The sequence below is a fragment of the Chiloscyllium punctatum genome, chromosome 3 (assembly GCF_047496795.1).
Source record: "Chiloscyllium punctatum isolate Juve2018m chromosome 3, sChiPun1.3, whole genome shotgun sequence".
Classification (NCBI taxonomy): domain Eukaryota; kingdom Metazoa; phylum Chordata; class Chondrichthyes; order Orectolobiformes; family Hemiscylliidae; genus Chiloscyllium; species Chiloscyllium punctatum.
In genome coordinates, this window is record NC_092741.1 from 71,533,977 (window position 1) to 71,546,500 (window position 12,524).

The 12,524-nt window shown below is 38.6% G+C and overlaps 1 protein-coding gene across 3 annotated transcripts in view; it reads right to left on the bottom strand.

Moving 5' to 3' along the window:
• Positions 1-2,817: 2,817 nt before the first annotated feature.
• LOC140460468 (4-galactosyl-N-acetylglucosaminide 3-alpha-L-fucosyltransferase 9-like) overlaps positions 2,818-12,524 on the bottom strand; it is a 139,650-nt gene continuing 129,943 nt past the window's right edge. For all 3 annotated transcript variants that reach the window (XM_072555024.1, XM_072555018.1, XM_072555031.1), the window contains exons 3-4: positions 11,953-12,174; positions 2,818-11,510 (exon numbers count right to left, since the gene is read on the bottom strand). The gene's annotated coding sequence lies outside the window, so the exon portion shown is untranslated. The remainder of the gene's footprint in view (positions 11,511-11,952; positions 12,175-12,524) is intronic.

The following is a 12,524-nucleotide window of genomic DNA, read 5'->3' on the forward strand; positions in this document are numbered from 1 at the left end:
CAACACTTTGGGACAGACATGTGCAACAGAATATGAGTAATGTCTTGTGATATAACTGGCTGCCAATCTGGTCATTCCCTAGTCAGGAGGATAAGGAAAGTGAAAGTCTAGAGTTTCAAAGGCCAATGTCACTCCCAAAATTAGAAAAATTAATTCACAGAATTTGGATGTTGCTCTCTCGGCCAGTCTTTACTGCCCATCTCTAATTTTCCTTGAAAAGGTGACAGTGCGCTGATTTCCCGAGCTGATGTTAGGGAGGGAGTTCCAGGATTTTGACCCATGGATATTGGAGGAACACTGAGATAGAGTCAAGTTAGGTTGGTAATTCAGAGAGCCACCTACATCTTCAAACTCACCAGCAGAAGGGAGTAAAATGCAGCCCTTGATTTCCAAATGGTCATAGATTTTAGGCAGTCAGATGCTGTTATATTGTTGTTAAGGATGTTCTAACACATGGTAAACCCAAGCTGATTATCTGATCAGGTGAGAACGGACAGAATGGTCTTCCTGTCTTTCCACTCACTGTTCAGCTGGAGAAAGATTATGAATTTTATGAAAATGTAGTATTGCCAGTCCTGTTTGTATTTAGCTGTGTGTGGTTTGTATGAATTAAGTCAGGCAGATTATCTTAAGTTAAACATAATAAGGGTTAGTTTCATTGTGCCAAAACCCACACTGGAAAAAAATATTAAAACAACTAATATGTGCAAATATGTCTAATCTAGTCCAATTTTCCATCACTTGGCCCATATCCCTCTAAACCCCTCCTATTCATGTGCCCATATAGATGCTTTTTAAATATTGTAATTGTACCAGCCTCCATCACTTCCTCTGGCAGCTCATTCTATACACACACCATCCTCTGTGTGAAAAAGTTGTGTCTTAGGTCCCTATTAAATTTTTCCCTCTCACCCTAAGCCTATGCCCTCTAGTGCTGAACTCCCCCACCCCAGGGGAAAAAAAAACTTGTCTATTTACCCTATCCATGCCCCTCATGATTTTGTAAATCTCTATAGGGTCATCCCTCAGACTCAGACACTCCGGGGAAAACAGCCCCAGCCTTTTCAACCTCGCCCTATAGCTCAAATCCTCCAATCCTGGCAATGTCCTTGTAAATGTATTTTGAACCCTTCAAGTTTCACAACATCCTTCCAATAGGAGGGAGACCAGAATTGCACACAATATTCAAAAAGTGGCCTAACCAATGTCATGTACAGCCTCAACATGACCTCCCAACTCTTAAACTCAATGATCTGACCAATAAAGGAAAGCATACCAAATGCCTTCTTCACATTCCTATCTATCTGTGACTACACTTTCAAGGAGCTATGAACCTGCATTCTAAGGTCTCTTTGTTCAGCAACATTCCCTAGGACCTTACCATTAAGTGTATAAATCCTGCTCCAATTTGTTTTCCCAAAATGCAGCACCTCACATTTATCTAAATTAAACTCCATCTGCCATTCCTCAGCCCATTGTCCCATCTGATCAAGATCCCATTGTAATCTGAGGTAATCTTCTTTGCTGTCCACTATCCCTCCAATTTTGGTGTCATCTGCAAACTTACTAACCATACCTCTTATGTTCACATCCAAATCATTTATATGTTTCCATGCTATACATATCTATGACTCGATGACTCTAAGTCCTACTTTCCACGAAGGAACACAAACACATAATCAAACCTTAAGCCTGGGGAAAAATACAATTGTGCAGAGCATTGGAAGGTAAACTTGGTCAAGTTAAAATGCAATTAAGAAACAAAAAGACGATAAAGATTCACTGGTTTTATTAAAGACACTCTTTTCTCAACTGAAGTAGTTGGTTTAAAGTTGTTATTGATCTGTCCCTTTATTCCTGAGTAAAAAAACCTGTTTTTGAACTTAGTATCTTTCATCCAGTCTGTAGAGACAATCACCTTGGGTTTATACTTATTTTGGAAATCTCTTAACAGCAAGATAACACTTTCAGACTTCCTAAAAAAAACAGGAATAAGTTTCTTTTTGAGAAAAACAGTTCAAAAGTTATTTGGAATAAAATTAGGAGACAGAGTGAATGAGAATGCAGTTGCTTAATTCAGATCCAGTATTAAAAAGTTCCAGAGTTAAACTTTATCATGTGATCAGCTGATGAGATTTCAAATTAATGTGATGTGATGTGATGTTTAAAACTTTAAGTTAATTTCCTTGTATCTTTATTACAAGTGGTCTGTAAAGTATTTGTCAACCTGTACTTTCTGTCAGAGAAGAGTCCTTGAAATTATAAATAAAAGCAAGGGTATGGAGATTAAAAAGGTAAATCCTTAAAGTAAATTGTAAAAACATTTTGGACTTTTTTGCTCCTACTCCTTTGTAGCTTTACAAGAAGCTCAACTGTCTGCCATTCAGACTGCAGAGATTGGTGATGATGCATCTCAAGATTCTTCAGAGGAGAATTAGTATGACATCAAGCCATGTATGGTGATTTTAGGTGAGACAACCAAAGGTTTAGTCAAAGAGACAGCTTTTAATGAGCATTTTAAAAAAGGAAGGTGAGGTACTTGGGTGAAGAGATGTAGAGAAGGAATTGCAGAGCTTAGTATCCAGACAACTGAATGCACAGTCACGTGAAACACTTCTGCTTGGGAGTATACAAGAGGGCCAGAATTAAAGGAGTGTAGGTATCTCTGAGAATGTGGTGAAGAAACAAACCTCAGAGATTGTGGATAAATCGAGATTTCTGTGCCCTTGTCGCTACATAACTTTTTGCATGGTTCAATACACATATCCCCTTATTTTGACAGAATTTTAAATTGTGGAAGAACAAAATGCAAGGAGATCTGAAAGGAACGTATCTTATTTATTGTAGTATTTCTTTGTTACCATGTACAAAGTGAAGTGCAGCATTCACCTTTTCAATGACCGATTGAAATAACTGCACTGCAAAACACAACAAAATGATGAAACTTTGAATAAACTTGTCAACTCATAAAGTGTTTCAGGAGAACTGACATGTTGACTACAGATATCACAATATAACTTTATAACAATACAGGAACTATGAAGAGTCACACACTTTAGTAATTTCTAGTTCCTTGCTGCTGCTAATGGCCTTAAGTTATTTCCATTCCAGAAATTGAGTTTTGTTCTAGTAGCAATGACAACTGTTCAGTTTTTTTTTGGTTTTTTTTGCATGAGCATAAAGGCTAGACTGTCAAATACCTCTATAGTAGTGCCCTCAATCTAGAGTCATGAAGAGAAAATGTTCATTGGCCACTTTTGCATTTAACTACATTCCTATTATTTTATCTTTGAGTAGATCAGCTTGGACCTTTGTACTTTTGTAGACTTGTACTTTTTCTAAAAATGGATTGCATTAATTGTAAATGTTTCATTCTGAGGATCTATACAAAGAATGTGCTTCAAGTGAAATAGAAGAATCACAGCTTACAAGTCTTGGACCAAATTGACACAAGTATAACAATAAAGTTACATGCTATAAGATCTCTGAATTAAAAAGCAGTTGATAATTCCAACATGGAAATAATGCATATATTTATCTATAAAATAGCTTCATTCAGTTTGGTGAGGGCAAGTGACTGCATCTTGAATGTTAATATGAATTACGCAAACTTTAGTATGAATGTACAAAATGCTTATTACCAGTCCTGTTTTCACATAAAAAGGTCAGGAACTGAATACTAACATGGCTGTTCACACAATATCTTGTCATATATTAAATATATTTCCATGTACACCAAAAAACATCAATTCTGTTATGGCACTAAGATAAGGAACTAAGTGGTGTTTAACATTTGGCATGTAATTAACACAAATACAGTCAAATGTACATCTTTGAAATTCAGACATATGCTATTCCTAAAATGAGCAAATGATCAAGAGTTATTCCTTGATCAGCCAGTGCTTCTGTCAATTTTTGCTTTGTACAAGTTGTTACAAGCAACACTTCATACAAACAAAACTTAAATCCATGTAAAATTTCCAATGGAACTGTCTCTGAATTGCAAAATATCTCTCATGTTCGGCAAGCTGGCTTTATAACATGGGCCTCATTAACTACAAATATTCGCAACTAAAAGTAGAGGTGTTGAAAAAGTTTCACTGATTGGTGTATTATTCTACACCAAATAGAGCCTTTTTAGTAAAACGAGGTGTTAACTCCTGATATTATTGACACTTAAAATGTTTAAAATGAATTATTACAATCCAGTGTTGTTTAAAATCAGATTCTTCTGATGCCCAATAAAAAAAATTACATTTAAGGACAATTGTCTGAAACTCTGAACTCCTGCAATATGAAACCTAAACTGTAAAGGTTATCATTGTCTTATGTTCAATCAAGTTAGCAGAAAATGTTTAAGATTTATATTTATTTAATATCTTTTATGCAGAAAAGGAAGCAACACCCATCCTAGGCTGAGTTTAAAATAAAGATGTATAAAAGGCTAGTCAGAATTTGAAGAGAATAGAAAGAGATGGTGGGTGAAGGAGGGAGCAGAAAGTGGGTGAGGCCTTTCTATGCAGGATTTCAAGATGAGGATTAGAATTTTAAATTCAGTGCTGTGGGTAATAGGGAGCAGGAATGATGGGTTTGGCACAAGATTTAATATGGACTACATGTTGATCACCTCTGATGGTCAATTTGTCAAGCCAATTTTCTGAATTCTGAAACTACTATCTGTTTGGCACCAATAGGCTGCTGAAATAGTTAACAGGATGCTCAATTCCAACTCTGCCCAGGTGTAATGCAGTTGGCATGGGAGGGGAGGTGGTAAACCCATTTTTCTCTAACTAGTTTTGATAAGTGTGCAAAGGACTTGAGTGTACAATCCTTGGTGGGCTGGTGGGTTGGGGGACTCTGTGCATCTAGAGCACCTTGCTGAAAATAGTACCCCACCTTGGTTCCTACTCGCCTTGCCTCCAAAACGCATCCACTCCCTCTGCTTGCCCTGTACCTTAATGTGGCCCATCACTCCCCCACCACCTCCACCCATCTCCTCACACAAATACTGCAGACTTTTTCCATTCTCGAAATCCATAGGTCTATCTTTGCTACACTGATCACTGTCCCGGCAATGCCCTCCACTTGGCAACTCCAGAGGGTATCTCCTCCAGTGCTTTGGAAGTGCCACTCTCCTCCACATATGCTCACTGCACTGTGCCATAGCTGTGGATTAGGTTTCTTCTGGGTTCTTTAGCTACTTGGTCACTTTCCTTCCAGGAAAGTGAGCAGTCTCCCCTTCTCCTGTTCCATAACTTTGGTACCACTGATCATTGGACTAAAAGGAAATTAGCTTAGAAGGATCAAGAATTTAAGAATCATGTATAAATTATAGATGGGGAAATGGATGTCATCCACTCTGTTAGAATGTTGTGCCATTTGCTGAAGGTAAAATTAAACCATAAGCCTTCTGAAAAGCATCATTTTCCCAGAAAATTTGAATAAGATCGTTTTCAGATTTATATTTGAAACACTGTTGCATTCTTTCCCACAATAGGTTAATACAGTGAGGCAATATTCATAAGATAAATAATTGTTAAATATTTACAAAAAAAGGGACATGGGAGCATGTAAATATTAAAACACAGTAGAATGACCGGAATAAATTGATTATAAATTGAACAAAGTGAAAATAAAACACATCAAGCTCTATGTATTTGATTATGATTAGATTCCCTACAGTGTGGAAACAGGCCGTTCAGCCCAACAAGTCCACACTGACCCTCTGAAGAGCAATCCACCCAGACCCATTTCCCTCTGACTAATGCACCTAACACTATAGGCAATTTAGCATGGCCAATTCACCTGACCTGCACATCTTTGGATTGTGGGAGGAAACCAGATCACCCGGAGGAAACCCACACAGACACAGGGAGAATGTGCAAACTCCACATAGACAGTCACCTGAGGCTCGAATTGAACCTGGGACCCTGGTGCTGTGAGGCAGCAGTGCTAACCACTGAGCCATGGTGCTGCATTGTTGCTAGCAGCATTTTTCATTTCAATTTCAAGGTCATTTGTTTCAACAAGTAAAATGTTTTTGCTTTAATCAAATAATCATCATGCTACTTTCCAATTAAAACTTTAACAAATACTTTTGAAAGAAGCATTAAAGTACCACAATTTTTCATATATTGTAATTAGCTCCTAATTTTTGCATTAAAATTTTCTTCTCATTGGTCAAAGTTGGTTGTTTCAATGTTTTCAACACCACATGTCATGTTTTATGTTATTTATATTTTAATCAAACTAATAGGAAACTGTAATGCATTAAAAAAACTTTGAATTATCTGGATTGCTTTGCTAACAAATACTGTAACCTCACAAAATACATTCTTTATAATTAACAATCACAAATTTTACAATTGCTGTTCTTAAATTTTCATTAGCAGGTTGTAAATTGCAATAATACTTATTCTTTCATGGGATGTGGGCATTGCTGGCAAAAGCAGCAATTGAAGTCCATCCTTAACTGCTTTCAAACTGAGTGTCTTGTTTGACCATTTTAGAGACAGTTAAGGGTTAACCACATTGGTGTGGGTTTACAGTCACATGTTGGTCAAAAAGGGTAAGGATAGCAGATTTCTTTCCCTAAAGGAGATGAGTGACCTGAATGGGTTTTTACGACAATCAGTAATATGGCTCCTTGACTCAGATTTAAATTGCAGATTTGTTCATTAATCCAAATTCTGCAAACTGCAGTGCTAGAATTCAAACCCATCTTGCCAAAACATTAGCCTGAGGTTCTGAATTTCTAGTCCTGGCACAGTTCATCTATTTTGTGATGCAAGAAGACACGATGATCCATTGGCTCAAATTTCAGGAAATATGTTTTGTTTCTACAGGTTTGAAGCAGCCTTAATAGGCACAAACACTGCAACCTAAAACTATGACAACTGCAAGAATCAGCCATCTTACTTTTTCACAAGGTTAATTCCACACAATTAATACGATACCTTACATAGTGTAATATGTAACAATGGGGTTAGATGTTCTACTATGTGTAAGACTGAAGAATTTTTTTTTACTTAAAGCTTTGCTATAAAAGGAGTTTAATAAATAAATTTTTTCAATAACAGGCACAGCGAAAAATAAACAAATTTAACCAAGATACAACAGGAATACAAAAATATAGAAACAACACAAGATTGCCTGAAGAGATTAAATATTACTTTAAGATCCAATATTTTAGCTTACAGCAAAAAGAATGTTTTCTATGTGCTTTAAAACAGTAAGACGCCTAAATTGCATTTATGGTCTGTCGTCTAGTCACCAATGTTTAAAATAGCTGAGCTTTTTTTTTACAGTTAGTCTATGTATGTTTATATCTGTGTCTATAATTTCTTTATAAATTTTAAATATTAGTTTATGCCACAAGTTTTGAGAAAGACAGGCAGTTTTGCTTTACTAGTTCACTTAAGCACCGTACATTTCATTATCACATTTTAAAAAGTTACAAAGACTTAATTCTGAGCAGAATTTTACTTCAGTTACTTCAATATATTTGTTTGGAATTTTTTGAATTTAGACTTTAATTTGTCACAAATGCAAAAATTCATCTATCCAAAAATAGTACATAAACAATACAAATGTGATGCTGATGTGATGAAAAAGTTTGCTGGTTGCCAGTACTATCAGAATTCCCTAGACATGTGATTCATGATAGTCTGAAGCTGGGAAAGAGGTATTAAGTAGAAAAGGTAGATAAAGTAAATTTAACCCATTCATTAGAATCAATTTAATACTTGTAGTTATCTACCTAAATAAAGGAGAGGACAGGCTTGCAAGCTGATGTGGTAAAAGCTGCATTTCTAATTGAGAAAAAGTTCAAACCTTAGTGAAAGTGAGGTTGGCCTGGTTGTCCAGCAATTTAATATCAATGTGGTCATTGTTGAAGACCTTTTGGGTTGAATTTTAGACCAGAACGGCTTCAGTCCCAGACATGCAAAAACCCCAGTGTGACAAAGTCAGGTTGTAAATCTAATGTCATTATGCGGCTCCCCTATAATGAGATAAGTGGTCAGATTCTTTTTGTTGTGAGATAGCTATAAGCACTGAATTGATTCTAATGAGTGGATTAAATTTATTTTGTCTACTTTTTTTTAACTTACCTGTTCCTTCTCATTTTGCAAACTCATGAAATCAGCAGCCCTCTACTATTTTTGCATGCCACATTAACAAACTTTAAGATTATTTGAAAATCAATTATCTGGAATAGTATATTGCCCACAACATAATGTGGTGGGTGTTTTGGAAAGATGTCAGTGGGATTTCATTATTTTTCACTAATGTGTTATAATGGTTGTAAGTAGAACTCTAACTGACTTTAACAATAGAGTCTGATGCTGCAGCAGTGGCTAACATAGAAAATGCTGCTTTTCTATGACAAGAATAGGGCATTTCCCCAGGAAAGGGGCCAAAAGGAAAGTACACTATTTGTACTGTGATCTGGTGTCTGATATGGGAATTATCCATTCAGTTGGAGGTACCTACTTCCGTGAAGAAAGAGGAGGCCTATTGGCCATGGATGTGTTCATCATGAGGTACAGGAAGGTTGGGAAACTTGCTGTGGGGTGAGGGACTGCAAAGCAGAGACAGCTGCAGCAGTCAGGCTAAGGAAGGCTCCATGTTGTACAGGAATCTGCATTGCGATAGCAAATATAATACATTTGAGGGCATACAAAAACCTGTACTTTACACACAGTACTTGTAACCCCAGATACACATGTAAGGAAGGAAGCGGAAATGCAGTTGTTGTATCAATAGACAACTGTGTAGTTGGCCACATGATCCTTGGGACTTTAAAAGTAAACAAATTTCTTCAATTTTGATTCATTGTGATTCATTGCAGGCACAATGTGGAGACATTGACATTACCCTAGCCTGCAGCCCATTACTGTGTTAAAGTATTTAACAATGCCATGTTTAGACCTACCTGTGATTATATCACTTTTACATGAGATGATGCAAGTAAAGTCAACAGATCCTGAGGCTTTGTAGCAAGGCTCATGGGTACAAGGGGTAATTAACTGCTTTAATTATAGTTTTATATTAATATTGAATCAATTGTAGCTTTAAAAGCACCATTGGACAGTCAGGGACACTGATAAACAAAAGCTTCACAAATGTTTCAGATTGGCACAACCACAAGCAAAGACTAATGCAGACATGTGCACATTACCCATGTAAACATCTTCAGACACTCCAAGTTTGCCAGGATTTATGCCAGCCCAGAAATTTTGAATGACTGGCTGATTAAGATAAGATGTAGAAAGTTTACAGGGGATGTGAGGAAAATCTTTTTCACCCAAAGAGTGGTGGGAATCTGGAACTCACGGGCAGTAAGGGTGGCGAAGGCAGAAACCCTCATGATGTTTGAGAAGTATTTAGATGTGCTACTTGCAATGGTGAAGCTTACAAGGCTATGGATCAAGTGCTGGAAAATATGATTAGAATTGTGAAGTGACTATTTTTGACCAGTATGTATGTAATAGGCCGAAAGACCATTTGCTGTGCTGTATATCTCTACAATGGTAACACTGCATAGTGATACAGAGTCCCCTTTAATAAAAATGGCTGGTGACTTCAGAAGGGAATTCATGGACGGAACCTGAGTGTAGGCACATATTCAACCATACATCAGCCAGGCTCAGAACTCTAATGATGAGTCCAGTGAGGGGGAGGTTGAGTCACATGAGACAGCTATGAATAATCCACATTAAATTCATTTTATCAATTAGAGGTAATGGACAAATGCAGCTGGAGAGACATATAATTCATACAGTGCTGAAAGAGGCCATTCAGCCCATTAAGTCTGCACTGTCCCTCCAAAGAGCATCTCAACCAGACACACCCGTACCCAATCTCCATAACCCTGCATTTCCCATGGATAATCCAACTAGCCTGCACATCCTGGACACTACAGGGTAATTTAGCATGGCCAATCCATTTGACGTGCACATCTTTGGAATGTGGGAGGAAACCGGAGCACATGGAGGAAACTCACGCAGACCCAGGGACAATATACAAACTCCACATAGACAGTTGCCTGAGGCCAAATTGAACCCAGGTTCCTGGCGCTATGAGGCAGCAGTGCTAACCACTGTTCCATCTGTTGTCATATGGAAAGGAAACTAATTTACATTCACACCAAATCAAAATAATGTACACATTTCACAAAGAAGGCAGCACCCATCTGTGAAGACAGCCAGGTTTTCTGTTCTGGGTGCTACAGTATGGTGCCCTCCCCGACTGCCAACTGTGCTGGAGCCCCTTTGCATGGGCTGTCTTTGGTGGCAGTCCACTTTTTGCCTGTGGGGACGCTGGTGTGTTGTGACTTTTCTCCACAATGGCAGGAGGCTCATCTGTCTGCATAGTACTTGACGGCATCTGTGTCTAGAGTAGAGATGCTCTGCGAAGCCATCAGAAATGGCTACTCATCTGCTGCCATAATGTTCTTTTGGCTTGCTTTGCTTTTCTAAGAAGTACTAGGGCACAGATATGATACCAGCTCCTCTCTGTTTCTCACTCAGGCTCTGAGACCCACAGTTTAGAGACAAGGTAATGGAGTGCATATCAGGACATGTACCTTGTTTCCCATCAGTGTGCTACTGCGTATGGTCCTCTATGGAAGATGCAAATCTCTCATAGCAGGGAGACTTGAATTCCATTGAGTGGGTGATTGTAGCATCTTAGATGGACAACTCCAGTGTTTGTGTCAGTACATACAGGTCCTCTTATATCTCTGCCACATCTTCACAAACCTTGCACTGAATGTCCAGAGTCTGCCACCTACAGATAACTTCAGAAGCTCATCAACAACTTGGGTTTTATCATTAAGGATGACTTCAGGATCCCCCTGACTGCTGGAGATTTCTCCCATCTCAGTCTCCAGCAGTTACTCCTGCAGTTGTGATGTGCTCTCATCAGTGTGAGTGCCCATTATAGCTGCATTACACACACCAATTGCAATGCATGCGTTGTGCTTGTGTTAGGTCTACAGCAAGGAAATTGATGCTGTACCTTTAACGTCAGTCCTTTGAGGCTTTTCTCTGTAGCTGCCAATGTTGTGATAGAAACAAAAAAAGAGCACTAGGATTTAACATCTTCATCCTCTGAGGTGAGCTTGCAGAGATCACTTCCTGATTGGAAAAACTGGAACCATTAGGAGATGATTGAATCCCTGACACTTAAAAATAAAAGCATACCTTCCACTGTGAATTCTGCAAGTTTCTAAATTCATAAACCATGGATGCTACCTTCCAACTAGTTTCCCCATTTTCCAAAGCCCACGCTCCCCAGCCTGTTGAACAATGTTTGCAGAATTGGTAGGTATGTGCCCTTGAATTTCAAGATCCCTGGGTCATCCTTTAGCCTTTGTTTCAACTTTTGAACTCTTTGTTGGTAGCCAATGCCAGAACCTCCTCCTTGTTGGCAATCAGCATAACCACGTTTTGGTACAGCATCTCCAGTCCTGTTCCTCATGCTCTGGTGTTGTGCATCTTCTTCTCCTATAAATAATGAGAGAAATCGTAATAATGATGCTATGCTACAATCAGGCGTATTTGATCATTGCGTTTTTTTGTTGTTGCTGGCACATAGTTCTCAGTTGTCTTTGCAAATTAACAGGTGTGGCAGCCCCTCTGCAATCCATAACTCCAATGCCATGCAAAATGGCATTTCTGCATTATACTGCCTTGGATATACACAAGAGAATACCAGAATTGACACATCGAACAAGCTCACTGAATGTCCACCACAGTGCCAGAATCCTAGACCACCATCCCTAATGGCATTATGGGTATACCTCAACCCACAAATTAATTTCAACAGTTTAAGAAGGCAGCTCACCCCCAACTTTCTCAAGGGTGACTAGGAATGGCAACAAATGCTGGCCGAGCTGGAGATGCCCATATCCCACAAAAAAAATCTCCGCATCAATTATACACTTACCCTTGCAGATCTCAAAATGCCATTAAGCCTGGTGTGTCTCTGTGACCAAGGTTGCAGGATGACCCCAAATACCCCTGTCAAGACTATTTTGTTTGGCTGGGAGGTCGCCTTTATCCATCAATGGGCAACTGGCCTGCACAAGGACTCAGATGAAGACATCAAATCTTGGGACTGTTCTTGTTCTGGGGACCTCCCAATTCTCATCTCCATTCTCTCAATTATCTGTGGAGTGGCAAAGACAAAGAAAGGGCTGAGTTTGAATATTTTCTAAAACATTTGCTATTCGTTAGCTGTTTTCAAATGCCCTTTCCTCTCAGCAAAATTGCTGAATGCTTCCAAACTAGCAGAATGATCATCCACATTTAAAACTAAGCTCTTACCTATGACAATAATGCTTCAGAACTTAGATTCCGCCATACATAAGACTTGTGCCTTCAAATAATACTCTTTGGCACAACTGCCCAGCCTCATATCTTTACATGAGTGGCTGGGAGCCCCTTCCAGTTTGTGGCCTGCACCTCCCACACCCTCCCCAACCTATCCTTTAACATACCACTTTCCAGTTGCGAATT